The 16,573-nt window shown below is 40.3% G+C and overlaps 1 long non-coding RNA gene across 2 annotated transcripts in view; it reads right to left on the minus strand.

The window, feature by feature from the left end:
* The window catches only part of LOC128784773 (uncharacterized), a 27,453-nt gene continuing 10,880 nt past the window's right edge, over positions 1–16,573 (minus strand). The window contains exons 5-7 of one of the 2 annotated variants that reach the window (XR_008429612.1): positions 6,458–6,569; positions 4,152–4,259; positions 1–131 (exon numbers count right to left, since the gene is read on the minus strand). This is a non-coding gene — a long non-coding RNA (uncharacterized LOC128784773). Of the gene's footprint in view, positions 132–4,151; positions 4,260–6,073; positions 6,154–6,457; positions 6,570–16,573 lie in introns of those variants that run through there. The other variant, XR_008429613.1, reaches the window with a different exon arrangement.

Genomic DNA, 16,573 nt, shown 5'->3' on the forward strand with positions numbered 1-16,573 from the left:
CAGTGGAGCCATCCTGCAGAGACCCTGCCACAGACTTTACTCCACATGACTGTTTTCCAAGCAGGTTTGCTCTTGGATGTCCTCAGCCACTTGACCAGCAGTCATGACAGCCTCCACATGCTGCGCAGCATCTAGCAGGAAAACAGCTAATAGCCCAAGAGACAGTTCCTGTGGATCTGTTTAATTTCTGTCCATACAAGGTACCGTGTGTGAAGATTTGAAGGTAACAGCTAAAACAACCTTGTGTTGCTGGCATGAACAAGCTGCTGAAAAGAAAGCTCTGCATGGAACTGCATTTCACTAGACTCTGTTTTGTGTGTGTAAAACACTGAAGCAGGGTGCCCACAGAGGTGGTAGATGCCCCATCCCTGTAAGTGTCCAAAGTCAGGTGGGACAAGGCTCTGAGCAATCTGATCCAGTTGAAGATGTCCCTGATTACTGCAAGGGGGTTGGATTCGGTGACCTTTAAATGCAATTCCTTCCAACCCAAATGACTCTATAGTTCTACAATTTAGGACAGGAAGATTTTCAAAAAACCCAAGTGCCACAAAAATGTAAGTAAATATGAAGAAAATATTCATGTTGCTTGTTAGTCCAAGGAAGCTTCCCCAAAACATTAATAACTCTTAGTTCATAGCACACAAAAACTTTGAAATAAAATTATTTTGCACCAAAATTGAAAATGTAGGCAAGAATATTGAAGTAGGATTTTTTCATTTTGAAGATAGATGATCATCAAAACCAAGTATTTTTCACAGTCCTTTTCAATATATGGCATTCTCCAGTTTGCAGTAGTTTTGCCAGAAGTGAGAAAAAAAGAAACCCCAAACCCACAGACATACCTGTCTGGCTTGTAAGCTAATTTCTGTTTTAAAGTAGGTTTTTAAGCTGTTTGTGTGTTGAAAAAGCTTCCAAAAACTAGATGTTAAAAAGAGTAAGGATATGTGCATAGTGAGTAGTAATCCAGGTTTTCAATTCTTTGGACAGCCTTGCATGAAGAGAAATAAATAAAAGAAGACACAGAAGGAAATTAGTTGTGTTACCTACTTGTATTCCCAGTTACAAGACAGCTGTTTCTTGCAAAGCAAAAAGGGAGCAGAATATATAAACCAGCTGTTTCCTTCAGTTAGAGAATTTCCAAACTTTGTCACTACTTGGGGAATGGATTTGTACAAACCCTGTGATTTACCTGGGTTTGTAGTATTCATGGGATTTGTATGCATCCCCCATCCAATTTGTATGTATCTGTAGGCTTCAGATAAACTCTGGCAGTAAGCCCAAGGGTTATCCAAATGCAGCAGTGTTTCAGGTTCACTTAACAATAAAAGCAAGTTTGCTCTTTGTGCTCCCTCTTACAGCAGGACCTGTAAGTGCAAGGCACTTGCAAGGCAAGTGCCAGAGCCAAGAAGAGCAGAGCTGAAATGTAGCTGCAAAGAACATACAGAACTATTTTAGGAATATTTAAGTCCTGGGTTACCAGTACTGACCAAATGATGAGATGTCATAATGGCTGAGTTAATCTTAAATTATACCTGCCTTAAATTATACCTATCCTGAATTCAATATTTAGTATTTCAGGGGATCACATCCCACCATTCCTGAATTCAAAATAGCTTATTGCAGGGGCAAATTGTTTGCTCTGCTATACCCTGCTCTAGCCATTTGAGGTATCCTGCCACCAGACCTAGAGCCTGCTCTCTTACCACAAGCCAGTTGACTCCTTCATTACAAACACTGAAAATAAAAGGGTGGGTGAAGGAGGAAGCAGGATTCACATGTTCTCAGAATCCCAGTAGTGAAGGACTTGTGAATTAGATCAATTTTTTAGCCTAGAATTGCTATTATAACCTTCTCTGTATAGTTGTTGCTGGTATTTGCTCCAGCAGTTAATTTATGAACCCACCAAGCAACTTCCTACATCTTCTGGGTAGCTGCTGCTAAATGAGTTTGACCTGGATTTACTTGGAGCTCTTGCAGTTGTTTTCTTTCAACCTTCAGAAGGGAGCTGATTTCTCACTGGCTTCCTTGACCTAAATTACTCAGGAATTAAAAAGAGAAAGATTAAGGTCCAGGACACTGGCTGAGAGATATTAATATGGAGCCTGGAACCATGCTGCCAAGACCCTCCCAAGGAAATTAATTTTCCAGGACACCACATCTTCAGCCACACACTGCTTTCACTACCAAAAGGACAGCTCACCTACTACTACAAGGAATCTGCACAGTATAGTCATCTAGCCTATAATTTGTGCATGAAAATTAAATGTAGGCTTTAGCCTCACTTATTTCTTATGCAGCTGAAATAGGGGGTAGGAGTAGGGGACAGAATTAAGATTTGAAGAGGGTGTAGTGAATTGCATTGGATTGAATTGCAAAGGTTCAAATGGGCTTATCAGCCAGTCAGGGAAGCAATATGAAGAAAGGATAATTCACTGTGTAGCAGTGTTGCTAATAAAGGCTGCATATCATGAAAGGTCAATGACCTTTTGTCATATCTTTGGCATTCATCTTCTAAACCACTGTCTAATTCCTCTAATTTGCCTAGTTGTGTTCAGCAATCCCTTTGTGCTTTCCAAGATAGTTCTCGCCCACTGAGAGTCCCGAGCTTTTCTCTGAGAGCTGAATGCTACACACGTTACTTCATGTCCCCATAAAAGCATTTTCCATTAGAGGGCCCTCAGACTTGTTGAGAATTATTAGCATGCAGAGGTGGGGAGCATCTTGAACAGTGGAGAGGCAGCAGATACCAGCTGACTGAAATCCTCAGCAAGTCACTTCATATCTCATAGGTGCTAACCAGCTACCCTACATGCTTGCTGCAGTAAGGGATGGAAATGTTCCAGCCCCTGAAGATCTGGCTTCAACCTGTTTAAAGCATCAACAAAAAACTTTCCTTTTCTTCCTCCACTCACCTTCCTTCCTTTCCTTATGAATTCACCACAGTTCACTCTCCCTACATCTCTTCACATCTCTTCAGTGATAAAAAACTTTCTTGCTTTTTGCTTTAGGGTCTTATTTTTTTATAAAAGTGTGCCCTTTCATACAGATGTCTTCAGTTCTATTATTTGTTTGGCTGTATGTCTTTTGTTGCCCTAACTACTGCTCCTTGCCACATAATTTTCCACTTCCCTTACATTTATGTATTATTTTTGTTTCATAGCTTTCTGTCTCTTCAGTCTTTGTTCCATTTAGTGTTCTCAATTTCCGCTGTAGACCCACTCAAAGTAATAAAAGTTGTTTCGATAATAAACTCAGAAGAACATGTTACACTGTGATGACACATTAGTCTGACTAGTCATAGCTACAATACACTTTGTCCTTTAAAGGAGTCCAAGGTTTCAAATTTCAAATGATTTTGACCCCAAAGGGAACAAAAAGTCAACCATTTAAAATTAGTTTCTGAAAACTATGTATTATATATCCACAATTTTTAAGGGAAGAAACCTGGTTTGGAATCAGAAGATTCAAGAACGTATTCAAGAAATACTTGCTCAAGCAATTACAAAATGAAACATCAAAACAACTTTAATGAAAATTTTAGATCTCATTTAAGATGATGTTTTGGAGGAAAACTCATACAATGAATGTTACCACCTCCAATTGTGAGCTTTCTAGATGAGCTACTCAAACAGAAAAAAAGTGCATATTGCCATTTGTATAGTCATTAGCTAAATATAAATTGGCTAATGTCGAGTCTGACACCACAAGAGAATGCTTTATCTTGGGTACAGACATCTGTGAAGGTCATTAGTGCTAGACATGAAATGCAAATGGCACCACGGACTCACCTCCAGCAGAGCCCTGCTATGTCCCCTGCAGCACCCATGCTTCCAGTGTGCCCTGGGCTGGGCTCACCAGGGCTGTGCCACTTCAGGCTCCCATGGGAAGATCAAACTGTCCCCACAGGGCACACACACAAGGCAAAGGTCAGGGCTGTGTCCCCACAGTGGCTCAGGAAGAGGTGGCAGTGTTGAATGCTCAGTGAATTATACAGGCTAAGTAAGGTACCAGTGCTGATGCAAACCTTGGGCAGGCACTGGGAACCTGTCCCTCATGCTGCTAGTGATCAGCTATTAGATCAGTTATTAACTCCAGATGCAGGATTTAATCTCTGACTCGCTTCCCTGGGCACCCACTGTTCCCCCTCCTACCTTTGTGCCTGAATAGACAGCGCCGCGAGTCTTCCACAAACTTCATGTGTTCATGTGGAACTGGGAATTCCTTGAGATAGGGCTCTTTTTATCTAGACATTTTTGGCCCTAGGTACAAAGGAAAATACCCATTCAAGCATTAGAATTACTACTAAACAAACCAGCAACATCAAAACCAAGATGACATATAAGGTCTCACTGTCCTACTTGTTCCCCAAACTTCCCAGGAGTAGATTATAACAAAAGAACAGTAATTCCTAGGGAAAATTCAAGTTTCAAGACAAAATTTTAAATTTTGTGAGCCATTGGTATGGAACAAATGACAAATACACAGCTAGAACACTTTCGTATTTCTGTTTAGCCTTACTTTGTTGGAGTGTTAAATCTTATAAGTAAAAATCTTTCCTTGCAGTTTAAGACCAAACCCTTGAATTTTACAGAAATGTCATGAAGTAGATTATTGCACACTGTGGTTCCTGAAACATCATCTTTGCTGCAAGATCAGCCTGAGCTTCAAACCTGAAGAAAGAGATACAAAGTAACAATGCCCCCCCAAAACTGTGCCCTTTTTTTTTACCTACACACATTTTTAGGATAATGAAACAGTTTTAAAAATTGAACTATATCATTAATTTTTCCTAATCAATATGCAAAGATACAGTAGCTGCACTACTCATTGTAAAAAACAATATAGATCACAAAATCTTCTGTCCAATCTGGAGATCAGTTTTTGGTCCTAAATATATTTTGTTGTGAAATATTAAATTCTTCTAGCTGTAGAAACTGTCATCAACTGTTCATTTGATTTTTTTTTACTAGACAAATCAGTTACTAACACCAAATTATATAGTGCAGAAAAAAGAAGCAGCAAAGTCTTCTTTCAGTTCACTTGCTGAGTGAACAGGAATCTGCAATGAAGTCTTACAATAAAATAAGAAAGTGGCCTAAATTAACATAGAGCAAACAATGCTTTTTTTCTGGCAGGTTTTGCCAGATACCTGTGATAAACTTAGAAACGTCACACTGTTGTATCTCCACACTTCCCCACTCTTGTTGAAAAACAGAGGGTATGATGATAGTCAAAACCATGTATAAATAAATAATTATATAAGCATAAGGGCTGTTTCATAGTAAGTTATTTAGTATTTTTGAACATATTTCCCTTCACAATGAAATAAAAAGAGCCAATGCTTTCCTCAGCTTGATGCATTTTCATGCTAGATGAAGGTATTTAGGCCCTGGTCCCTCAGTGATGCATGACTGCTGGACACGTTACATGAGAGGAGTCTCCTTTTCCTTTGTGCCCTGATCCCAAAGATCTTGCTGTCCTTCTGCAGCTGTCACCTCTGTACTTTGTTTTATCTACTACACATGGGTACCAGGCCAAGGAGGCTTTTGGAGAGGACAGTGGAGATTATTGGCACGCAAAAAACTACCATCAGAACACCGGGATATTGTCCTTGTCCAAACATTTAGAACCTGGTGTGCTACAAACAACAATTTCTGCTGCCTTTTCTGTAGGGAAACTCTGCTCAGGTGTCCTGTGCTCCCTCTCCCAGCTTGCCTAAGGCACTACTGTTTGCAAACAAGCATTAGCTGGCATTTTCTCGTTCAGAAAGAGACCACCGACACATCTCAAGCCTGTATTCAAAGTGTCACATTTAAATATATGTAAGATGCCGGAAGTATCATTTGGTATAAGCCTATGATGCACAAAAGTCTTACATATTTCTTTTTGCTCATGTTTGTTTATATCTTGGAGCAAGGTAAGACAGCAGTAGCTTGATCCAAGTCTTACATTCCTCTAACATTAGGAAGAACACGTTCAGAAGAGTTCAGTGTTTTACTTGTCCCTTTCCCTCCTAGGAAACAAGATGCTACAAGATGTTCCAGATAAGTTTTTTTATTCAGTTCAGAGATAATGGACACAAGCAGGTTAAAAATTCCTTGCCCCTCTCTGTAATCACCTGCACCAAACTAAACGTACCAGATTGTTCAGTTTCTGTAAAACAAAGGAAGAAGAAAATCCCTCTATTAAATCAGCTGATTAATGGATGGAAAAAAAAAAAAAACAACAAACTAAAGCCAAATCCAAGCTGGTAGATTGCAAGATCTGAAGATCACTTTTGTGTTTTTTTCACCAAACAGAATAACCAGTTCTAAGATTCTGTCTCCCTTGTTAATATTCTGACTTTATTAAATCTGTTAATATCTACTAGATTTTATGAAACTTAGAAATGTAGAACACCCAGAATCTTTAAATTTCTAACTGCAACAGTTTCTGGATCTATAATTTTAGAACTTACTGGCTGACGGCTGGGAAGGGGTGGCCCAAGACATGAGTTGTACCCTAGACTCCAGTGAATAAGCTGTGTACTTGCAAATGTACTGTTCCAGTAGGAAAAGATGCTGAAATTTCTATGAAACGGAGGTAGACAGGGAAGAAAAAGCAAAGACAGGGCAAAAAATTAGTTAAGCGCTAATAAAAAGCCTCACAAATGAGGGGTTCACTTAGAAATTGAATACTATCATGTCTAAACATATGTTTCTATTAGTGACCTCTGGAACATCTCAGCACTAAATGGTGCTGGTGTACAACAAAAGAGGGAGCCTTGTGCTTCTGTAAAATAGGAAGCAAGGCTGTGCTCCCTCTTCATACATCATCAGGTAGTAACAGGATAGAAAGATTACAACATCTGAGACACATATATTTGTGCAGGTCTAATCATTCCTATCAGAGCTCCCTTAAGGCAAACTTAAATTAACTAACTTGAGATTCTGAATGATGCAAATTCATGCCCAATCTAACACTGAGAAAGAGGCCCTGATGATGGAGCACTAGTCAGTGACTAAGAAACAAGATTGAATGTAGAGTTAGTCCTCCCTAGCAGAGGGCGGCAGGTCAGGCTGACTGAGATCCAGAGGAACAAAAAGTGCATTTTCATTTTAAGACAACTCCAAATTTCTCAGGTGAACACAGCACGGTCTGCCTAGGAGCTGACAGTGACAGGACCTTCATGATCCACTCCCATGCACAACAAATCATGACAGTGTCAAGTGCATAAAGGTTGTGGAATGTTCCAAGCATGGGGCACATAAAGCTGTCAGGTGAGGTTGTCACAAATCATTCAGCTCTGAGCTAGGAAGCTGAGGGGAGTTGGCACCAGAAAGAGACCACGATGATGTGTGGCAGCTCAACATGCTGTTCTAAGCTGATACTGAAAGCAACTGCCATGACAATAAGGATTAGGCAGGCAGCTGATATATTTGGCATGCATATCTCTTCCTATCAAGGGTGCTAATGAGGCCCCTTCTTTGCTGGGATTGCTGAGGATCAGAACAGACCATGTACAAACACACCCTCTTCTCTATCAGCACCATTAGCAAAGAGAGTCAATAGTTAAAATATCTTGCTAGTGACAATCAAAATCCAGATTAAAGTCTGTATTCAGAAAGCCACCAACAACTTGTCTAAGGAGAAGGAAAAGAAACAAAAAGGCTTTGTATGCAAATGGTTCATTTTCTTCTGCATCAGTAGATGGTGCTCTTCATATTCTCTCAGAGGTTACTTCTAAGAGCAGTGCTTTTATGCACGGGGCTGAAATCTCTAAGTGCTTTTCCCACACACTCTTCTTCATCTCCTTAAATTGTCTCCTTCTTCCCTCTAAGGTGGCTGGACAATAATCATATTAGTGCTCAATGGGTTCAGTCAGGAACTTAATATTATCTGTCATGGTAAATAACCAAAGGAGGCAGAGAACATGTGGGATTTCTGTGCCTTTCTGGAAGGCTACCACTTGGTAAATTCTAATGTAAGTTTTGTAAGTGCTTCTGAAGACATCTCACCATGGTTCTGTCCGTGGCTGTCCTGAGCAGCAGAGTGACACCACCTCTCCCAAGTGCTTGTGGGTGCACAGTGTTTACAGCCAGTGTATAAATTTAACACTTTGGAGGTGCATGAAAACCACCTTGCACACCTCTGTAACACCACCTACTCCTTTTAAGCTTCTCAGAATCCTAAACACTGCAAACAGTCACATTCAGATAAAATTTCTGAATGCAAAATGAGAGAGGACACATCCTAAGAAAGCAGCATAAACACCATCCCATTTTCTGATACCCAAAACAGAGACATGCATGATCTATCCAGTAGCAAAACCAGCTGTCCTCATCTCCACAGAGGCACAAATGCCCTTTCCTTACTCTGGAAATGAAGCATCTGGGCATTTGTTCCACTGTATTCACTGTAACTCAGGCAGGTGATGGAATATCATGCGGGCTGTAAATAGGCTCAGAGGCATGATGAAAGAGAATCAGTTTCTGGGATAATAGGAAGAAAATAACTCCAAATATACATACACATAAATCAGGGAAGATGGCACACTTGCATGAAAGTGCTATAAATTATGCACTCTGAAAAATAACTCTGTCGTTTCTCAGTCACCTTATAGAAGTCTATAGACTTCTATAAACAGCATTCTCTTTTCATGGCTTCCTTCTGAGTCTGGCTCTAGAAATTGCTCTAAAGACAATGTGTGGTATGAAATTTTCTAAATTTATTAAGAATATTGCAAAACACAGCTAGTCCACAACAACAGTGGTAAGACTACAAACCACAAAAAGTGGTACTGACACCACTGAGGTAGCAATACACAGCAGTACTTGTCCATGAGTTTCCCCACCAGAAGGGAAACAAACTAATGAACAACATGAGCCAAAATTTCATCCCCACCAAATTTCATCCCCCAAAAAATCTCCAAATCTCAAGGGGGTATCTGTAACCTGTACAGATGCCTTAATTCCATGGCACACCTGGTCAGGAGATGTTTGTTATTCCTCAGAGGCCTGAGATTGAGTCTTTAAATTTCTGGCACTGAAGGTAACCCACAACAAACCACACAGAGAATTAAGACTTCCTCAAGAATTAACTCCTCTGCAGCTGCTCCCTTCTTAAACCCGGAAAAGCCCCAGGATTTTTTTTGTTTTGGGTTTTTTTTTTGTTTGTTTGTTTGTTTTGTTTTTTGTTTTGGTGGATTTTTGGGGGGGTTTTCTGTTTCTGTTTGTTTGTTATTACTCTTTTGCCTTTGTTTAGAGCCTGCTTTGTGTCCTTAGCAGGAGGTACAATATATCCTTAGAGTAGGTGAGAGGAAGAAGCATATAGTGGCAAGATTCAACACTCCAACAGACTTTTTTCACATAAATGGATAAGGTTGATATCTCCATTACCTATTGCCCTTGACTTGGTACAGTCCTTATGTAAAGGCTCAGTTTTGCTCTTGCAGCAGGGCTCCCAAAGATTTCAGGAAGGATGCTGTCCAAGAGCTCCACCACAGAGCTTAGCACCATCCTCTGAGGCTCAGTGCCTCTGGCTACTTTAATGAAGTGTGGCTCAGTCATGAGGCCTTTGTTATCTATCCTTTATTGAAATGATAGAGTTCTGCTCTGTGTTTTTCACCCACATATCTTTCTTTATTTTTTACCTATTTTTCATCTTGAATCTTGCCTTTCTCTTCCCTGCAGTATTGCCCAGTTGTCCTTTCCAGTAAGACTCATGATCCCATTCAAGCCTTGATGTAACAGTCATTGTTAAACTCAAGTATCTATAACCTGAGGAGTGTCCTGAGAGCAAAGGAATTCAGCTTCAAAATGTGCTGCTGAAAAGCATGCAGAGACTTTGGAACCTACTGTCTCAGTCTTCATTTTCATGATTTCTTTCTGAGCTAGGATATTTGCCCTGAGAAAGCGCTGAATATGGCACTCAGTGCACTCTTCTTTTTCATTTGTTATTCTAATGAAGCAACACAAGCCCCAGTATTTTTTTTCCCAATAGAAGCCATGTATCTGGTAGCCCAGAAAATCCCTTTCTGTACCTTAAACACCTCTCTTAGAAATGCCACCCTGCTGTGGTAAACTGAATTATGTATCTTCACCTGATGTTTACTAAACATATAAATTGGTTTGGTTTTGCTCCATGCTCTGCGCTCTCTAGATAAGACACACTTTGAACAGAGAAGGGAAGAGGAAATGGTAACAGAGTATGAGAATTTACTGGCACTGGGAAGGTTCTAGCTCCTGCTGAGGGCATGGGACAGGCTCTATTCTTAAAGGTAGAAAGATGAGTACAGAGCTGAGAACAGAGCTGACCTGAAAGAAAGGAGCTTGAAAAGCTCTCCAAATTAACACAGATGTCAGCTGGTAGGATCTGATGCTCTGGCTGCTCAGCTTATCCTCCCAAGAAAGTCTTTGCACAGGACAGATGGATGTATTTACCATTTTAAAATCCTCTAATTAAATTTTAGTTAGGGTTAAGCTAGCAGAAAAGTCATTATGCTTGCCAGAAATCACAGGCATTGGATACAAAGCAGCACAGGTATTGATTCCACTCCAGGATAACAAACATCTTCATCTGAGCTGCAGCAAGGCAGCTGCCAGTTAATCGGCAGCCTCAGTGAGCCAGTGAAGAAAGGGAAGGATATGGCTAATCTGTACAAAATAACCCTGAAGTGAGATAGGATCTCTTTGACCACTCAAGAAACTAGCTGGCTCTAAGAAATGCTGGTTTCATAGGTGACACCTCACAACCTGGTCAGCATTCTCTAAGTTTAAAAGATTTGCTTGCACTCCTCTCTGCCTTCTATTAGGAGACATCAGTAACAGGCTGCTAAAGGATCATGCATGCAGCCAAGCCTCCATTCTTTTTCCTATTAAGGCTGTCAGGTCTCTTATCTGAGGTAAGACAGCCTTGCCCAATTGCTTCCCATCACATGCTTCACTGTCATCAGAGCTTTCCTTTGGGAATCAGTGCAGGACAGACACTCCAGCTCTGCTCTACAGCTAGGGAAGCAAGTCATGTCAGGAAGGACAATGCTCAAAATGTAACCTTTCCATAGCAAACGGCCCAGGGGGAGTCCCTCACCCACCACAGGACCAGGATGCTCAAAGCAGCAGGTGTCACAGCAGAAAAGCAGAGACATAAAAGGATGGTACTCTAAGTACTGCCAGCCACACATTAGTGAGATGCCTGATAACAGTGCTCTGCTCCCTCATTTGCCTCTCCAAAGCTGAAATGTAACCATCTAAATCATCTATATGACATTTTTAAAAACACTGGCATCAAAGTGAGAACTTCAGGTAGTATTTCATAGTTTCTTTGTCAGGCTCTCTACAGCCACAGGGAAATATTACCCACTTGATACAGTAAGTCATGTTACATACCACGAGCCTGTTAGGTAGGGTAGGAACTGCCTCACCCCAGGAATTGTAGAAGTACTAGCACAATATCCTTCCTGAAAACCTGCACACATTTATCTATAAATGCATTAAATCTTCAGATTTCTCTAATGCTAAACTAGACATTAATTAATGCTCTCAGCAAATCATTGGAGACCTGAACTTGCAAATACTGTGATGCTCCAAGGAAATGCAGAGCCAAGACTCTGCATATATACCATAGGTCAGTTTGCAAAGAGAAAAAATTACTGCAGTGTATGAAGGAAACTGTAATTACCTGCACTCAGCAGAAGCTAACCTGCATTCCTTACTGGGTATTACCCTTCCATCATGGCTTTAAACAACCTCAGAGATGCTGCTGGGTGAGGTGTGCATTCTAATTCAAGGTTGGGTGTATGATCATGCTCTGTGTGGTGCATAGTATTTATTGGTTTCACTTTATGAAGAGTTTTGATACGTTTCAAAGACAGACAGTCCTGTAATAATACCAGGTTTTAAAAAGCACCTCAGTACAGATTCTTTTTTGTATGGCTTGTCTCTGGATTTCATTGCCTAAAATAAGCAGGCACATTAAAATACAGAGCTCCATTATAAGATAGCAGGGAAAATAATTCGCTTCAAGTCACAGCGTTAGCATATGAATCATGCACCCAATTATACATTTAACCAGTGACAGAGAAAACTTAGTGAGGCCTCAGAGCTTTTTCCTCCCAACTGAAAAAAAGAGAAGCTATCAACAGTTTCTTTAAAAGAACTTAGCCTCCAGTTATGGAGAAAGGAACTCTGGGTTTTGATGTCAAAATTGCATGTTTGTTCAACAGTGTTACCAGTGCAAACTTTTGACGTATACTGGAAGTCAACAAAGGTTAAAAGAAAACCAGTCATGTGCATATGAAGAAGATTCCAGCTTTTCTTTGCATGCCACAGTTTTGCTATTTTTACTGAGCTGAGCACAACTCCAGGAAAACTAGTGTAAAGCACATCAGAACCTGTCATATCTGTGTGATCCAGTGACCCTCTGTGAACTGTCTGTCCCATGATGTAAAGTCATGATGTGCATGGTTTCAAACACAGAATAAAAGCATTCAGTAGGAGAAAGCCACAAACCAGAATAGTCAGCCTTTACCACCTTTTTTTCTCCCCAAGTAGCTGAAAAACCCAGTCTGAGACTGTTCAGCTAAAATGGATAACTGTTTTCAAAACTGACAGAAAATAATTTACACTCTTCTCTCAATTTTAGCATGGTAATCTAACTCCTAAAAAATGTTTCTCTTCAAGTAAAGGGGAGAGCAATGTATGAAACCGATGCTTTATCCATGATGCTTGAGTCACAGCAAAAATGAACAGTTTTAAGCATACATTTATTCATGTACTGAGAAGAAAATAAAGCTCAGTCCACAAAGATCAAATACTAAAAGTAACACAAGCAAGTGAAACTTGCTTGTTTCACTTCACTTTCAAGCTTCAGGCATGCTGGTACATTTTTCGTTCCCTCACTGAGGTGTGGGTACAACATTTAATCCACTTCTCATTTCCTCTCTATCCCCCTATACTACTTAAAACCATCCTACTTCTGTTTAGGGAGGTGTAGGAAAGGTTGGAAAATGGCTTGATCTACCTGCCTCCTCTGCTTGAAGGGATTGCCATCAAGTTCCTGAGCTCCACTGAGAAGAACCTTCCTTTTCAGCAGCTGCAGAGCATGACCTAAGGAGTATTCTATGAACTGCATAGCTATGGCACACTTTCTGATAAATTATAGCCTGTTTTCAAGATGGAAATGCCATCTCTTTCTGCAGTGCTCACACAGAGGGATAGCACTGCTGGCTGCTTTGAAGTCATTCAACTCCCATCTCAGCCACAATGTCTTTGCTCCCTCTGGCTATACCTGACATGGAGAACTGAACCAGCAAACACGTGCACATTAGTGGTGATGCAGAAGGATGTGCATCTTATTTTGTGCATCAGTTACCTCAGTATTTGAATAGAAATCTGTAAATGGCAACCAAATCACACAATTGGCTATCACCTTTAAATATTAAGTTATTTTGTTCTTTAGATTATAAAAAGAGAAAATCCACTCATGCAAATATTTCTTCATCCCTGGATAGTGCTACAAATAAAGCACTGACTAAGCAACCCAGCAAGAATTTGTTGGCACCAACAACACACAACTCTTTCCTAGTCATCAACTATGGAAGTGGAAGCTGCATAAACACAATAAAGAAGACAGAAAATACTCCTGAGGAACACATTTCATAAAAAACACCTTTCTTAAACAAACTCAAAATAAGAGTTATAAAGGACAGAACATAAATAAAAAGAACTTTAGTAGCCTAGATTATAAATAAAACAAAAATTGAAGTCACAGGATTATTTTGCTAGTTCAAGGTAGGCACAACAGAGCTTGTTTAAAGCCTATCAGTGTTTTGGCAATCCCAGACTTTGAAAGACTATGGTCTTGTTAACCAGGAAGCTTAGTGAAATAAGCCATGACATTTCTCTTGGGAAATTTCTCTAGGAAAAATTTGTCATAGAATCATGGAATGGTTTGGTTTGGAAGGAACATTAAAGATCATCTAGTTCCAAACCAAAGTCCTCCCTTTGCAGCTGTAGCATTTGTGCATGACAGAGTAAGGTCACCCACAAAAGTAATGGGGTCCATGACTGCATTTTTCATCTCTCACACAGAGACAGAAGTTCTGCCTATGCCCTGCCTCCTTCACACTGACACTTTAGTCCAAGACTAAGTGTCACGCTCAAAGAAAATTCCTGGAACAGGCCTCTGATAAATGCCAAAATGTACATGCCAATGGTGGACAGTCACTTCAGAGGCTTTCACCATTTTGTGGGACAAGACAACCATTTTCCCTGCACCTGTGTTCTTATTTTCTGTAAATGCTAACAAGCATCTGACAGTTTAAACTTCAAGAGAAGGAGCACATGCTTTGCTGTGCCCAAATGTGCTGCTCAACAGGAAGTAGTAAGAAAACAATGTTTTAACAGCCATGAATGTGGCAAGATGAGCACTTTGATCTGCTTACCAGAAACTTCTTTAAATAGAGATGCAACCACAACACTGTTAAGCTGAAAGGCTCAGTAGTTAGGTGATTCACTTCAAATTCATTACTCCAGTGCATCACTGATCACTTTTTAAGGCTTAGCTTAGCTTCACAGTTTTTATTCCAAATCTTTCTCTTAACCTACACACACATTAATTAGATATAAGCAGTCATTAAGCTGCATTCCAGAGATACCTTGGCGTACTGGTAAATATTTGCAATCACAGATGAGGTTGAGGTAGGCTCATACATTTTTTCATTTCCTTGTCACTGTTTCTGACCTGTCAGACATGTGCATGACCTACACTTTACTTCCACTTCAGTGGTTCTTCTACTGCCCCCTGGAAACTGTGTCATGAGGGAAATAGTGTCCCTCTGGATAAAATTCAGGAAGGATTTCAGAGAAACGTAGTTCAAGTGCTTTCACCTGCAATGTCATGGCAAAGTGAGGTGGGAGCATTCACATATATACCAGAGTCTGAATTCTAACAAGAACCCTGAACAAGACAGCCTAGAGTAGGTCTCCATCAGATTTTAAAGAGCTCAGAGTTTTTCTTGTGCCCAGAAGGACAGGCCAACATGAACCATACTGTGATATAACAGTCTCCAAAAAATGGTGGAAAGAGACAGTGTTCAAATGCAGAGATGGCATCCTGAGTTACAAGAATTCATTACCTGAATACCAGTCACTCAGTAGAGCACAGGAATTGTTTTGCCCAAAATAAAGCCTATTTTCATTCAGAATTGTGGCTGGGAACACTTCACTCAAGGTAGAACAAGTTTAACCATTGGAACACGGAGGACAAGCTTTTGACATTCTCTTAGCCACGATGAGAAAGTCCACCATGAACGCTAAACTGGTGAATGACACACTGCAGAGCAGGAGTCAGCTTCATCACCTCAGCAAAGAGGACACGTGGGACTTAGACTGTTCAGGGTGATTCTCCACGAGGCTTCAGGCCACATGTAGAGTTCGGGATTTCTACACTGGGTCCAAGAGAGCCACATGGACATGCTTGTGGTAGTCCCAAGAAACTTTTAAAAGAACAAGCTCAGTATTTTAGAGTTGCTACTTTCCTCACCAATTCTTCTTGCAGTTTGGTCAAAGTTGATAGAATTGTAAGCTTGCTACCAAGCACAGAGTGGAGCCTGCTGGCTTCACTAGGATGTCTCACATGAGAAATAGTTGCAGGGCCAGGCCTTTGGCTGCCCAGAGGAAAGTATTTTTCCACACTCTTGTATAAATGTGTCAAGGGGGAACTAAAAAAACCCTAAAACCAGGTGGATGATAGCACTTTAATAGGAAATTCATTCTTCTTGTGGCTATTGAAAGACAAATCACTAGATATTACACCTCTCTCAGAATATAGTGTCTATCTGAACAGAAAATAAAATCTAGTGAAGTCAAGGGAAAAGCCACACTATCTCTGCAGGCTTTGAATGAAGTGGCATCTATTCTATTTTCTCTCTGCTAAGTACACAGGGACTGCTCTGCTATCTCAAAATGTGCAGCACAGAAAACCCCACCCAAAGCTGCACAAGTATGCAGTGTTAGATTTCAGTGGAAATTTTTCAGTGCAGAATTATCAAGATAAGAAATTTTCTCTTTATAGTCCTTGATAATAAGGTTTTGTAGCATTCAGAATAAAACCACCCAGTGGTTTCTCCACAGGAAACCCATGAAACTGCTTTTAATAGAAGCCACATTTTCAGGGGCAGTTAATGAGATAGCATTCTGCTTAACACTGGTTTTAAGTAAAGTGGTGATTAAAGACAGGCTTGTCTACAATGCACAAAGAACCCTGATTAGTTTTTTTTAATTTTATCATTAAGTGCAAAATTCACTGTGAGAGATAGAAGACATCTCTGCAGCATTTGAAGCGCACTTGAAAGGCCTCACTGTTTCTGGCAGCTATTTTAAATCAACCTCTCTCTTGTAGCACTGTTGCTCATTTGTGTTGACAGCACAAGGAGCACCAGGTCTGCACCCAACATCGAAGTAAAGAGTCACATGCTCAGCTTAAAAGAACAGTTCTATTTCTCCAATATGTTTGTGAGACTAGAACCAGAGCAGATTCCACTTCAGCATAAACCTAATTAAAAACATTTCTGCTGTAGTTACTTTGCCTAGAA

The sequence above is a fragment of the Vidua chalybeata genome, chromosome 2, assembly GCF_026979565.1.
Source record: "Vidua chalybeata isolate OUT-0048 chromosome 2, bVidCha1 merged haplotype, whole genome shotgun sequence".
Classification (NCBI taxonomy): Eukaryota; Metazoa; Chordata; class Aves; order Passeriformes; family Viduidae; genus Vidua; species Vidua chalybeata.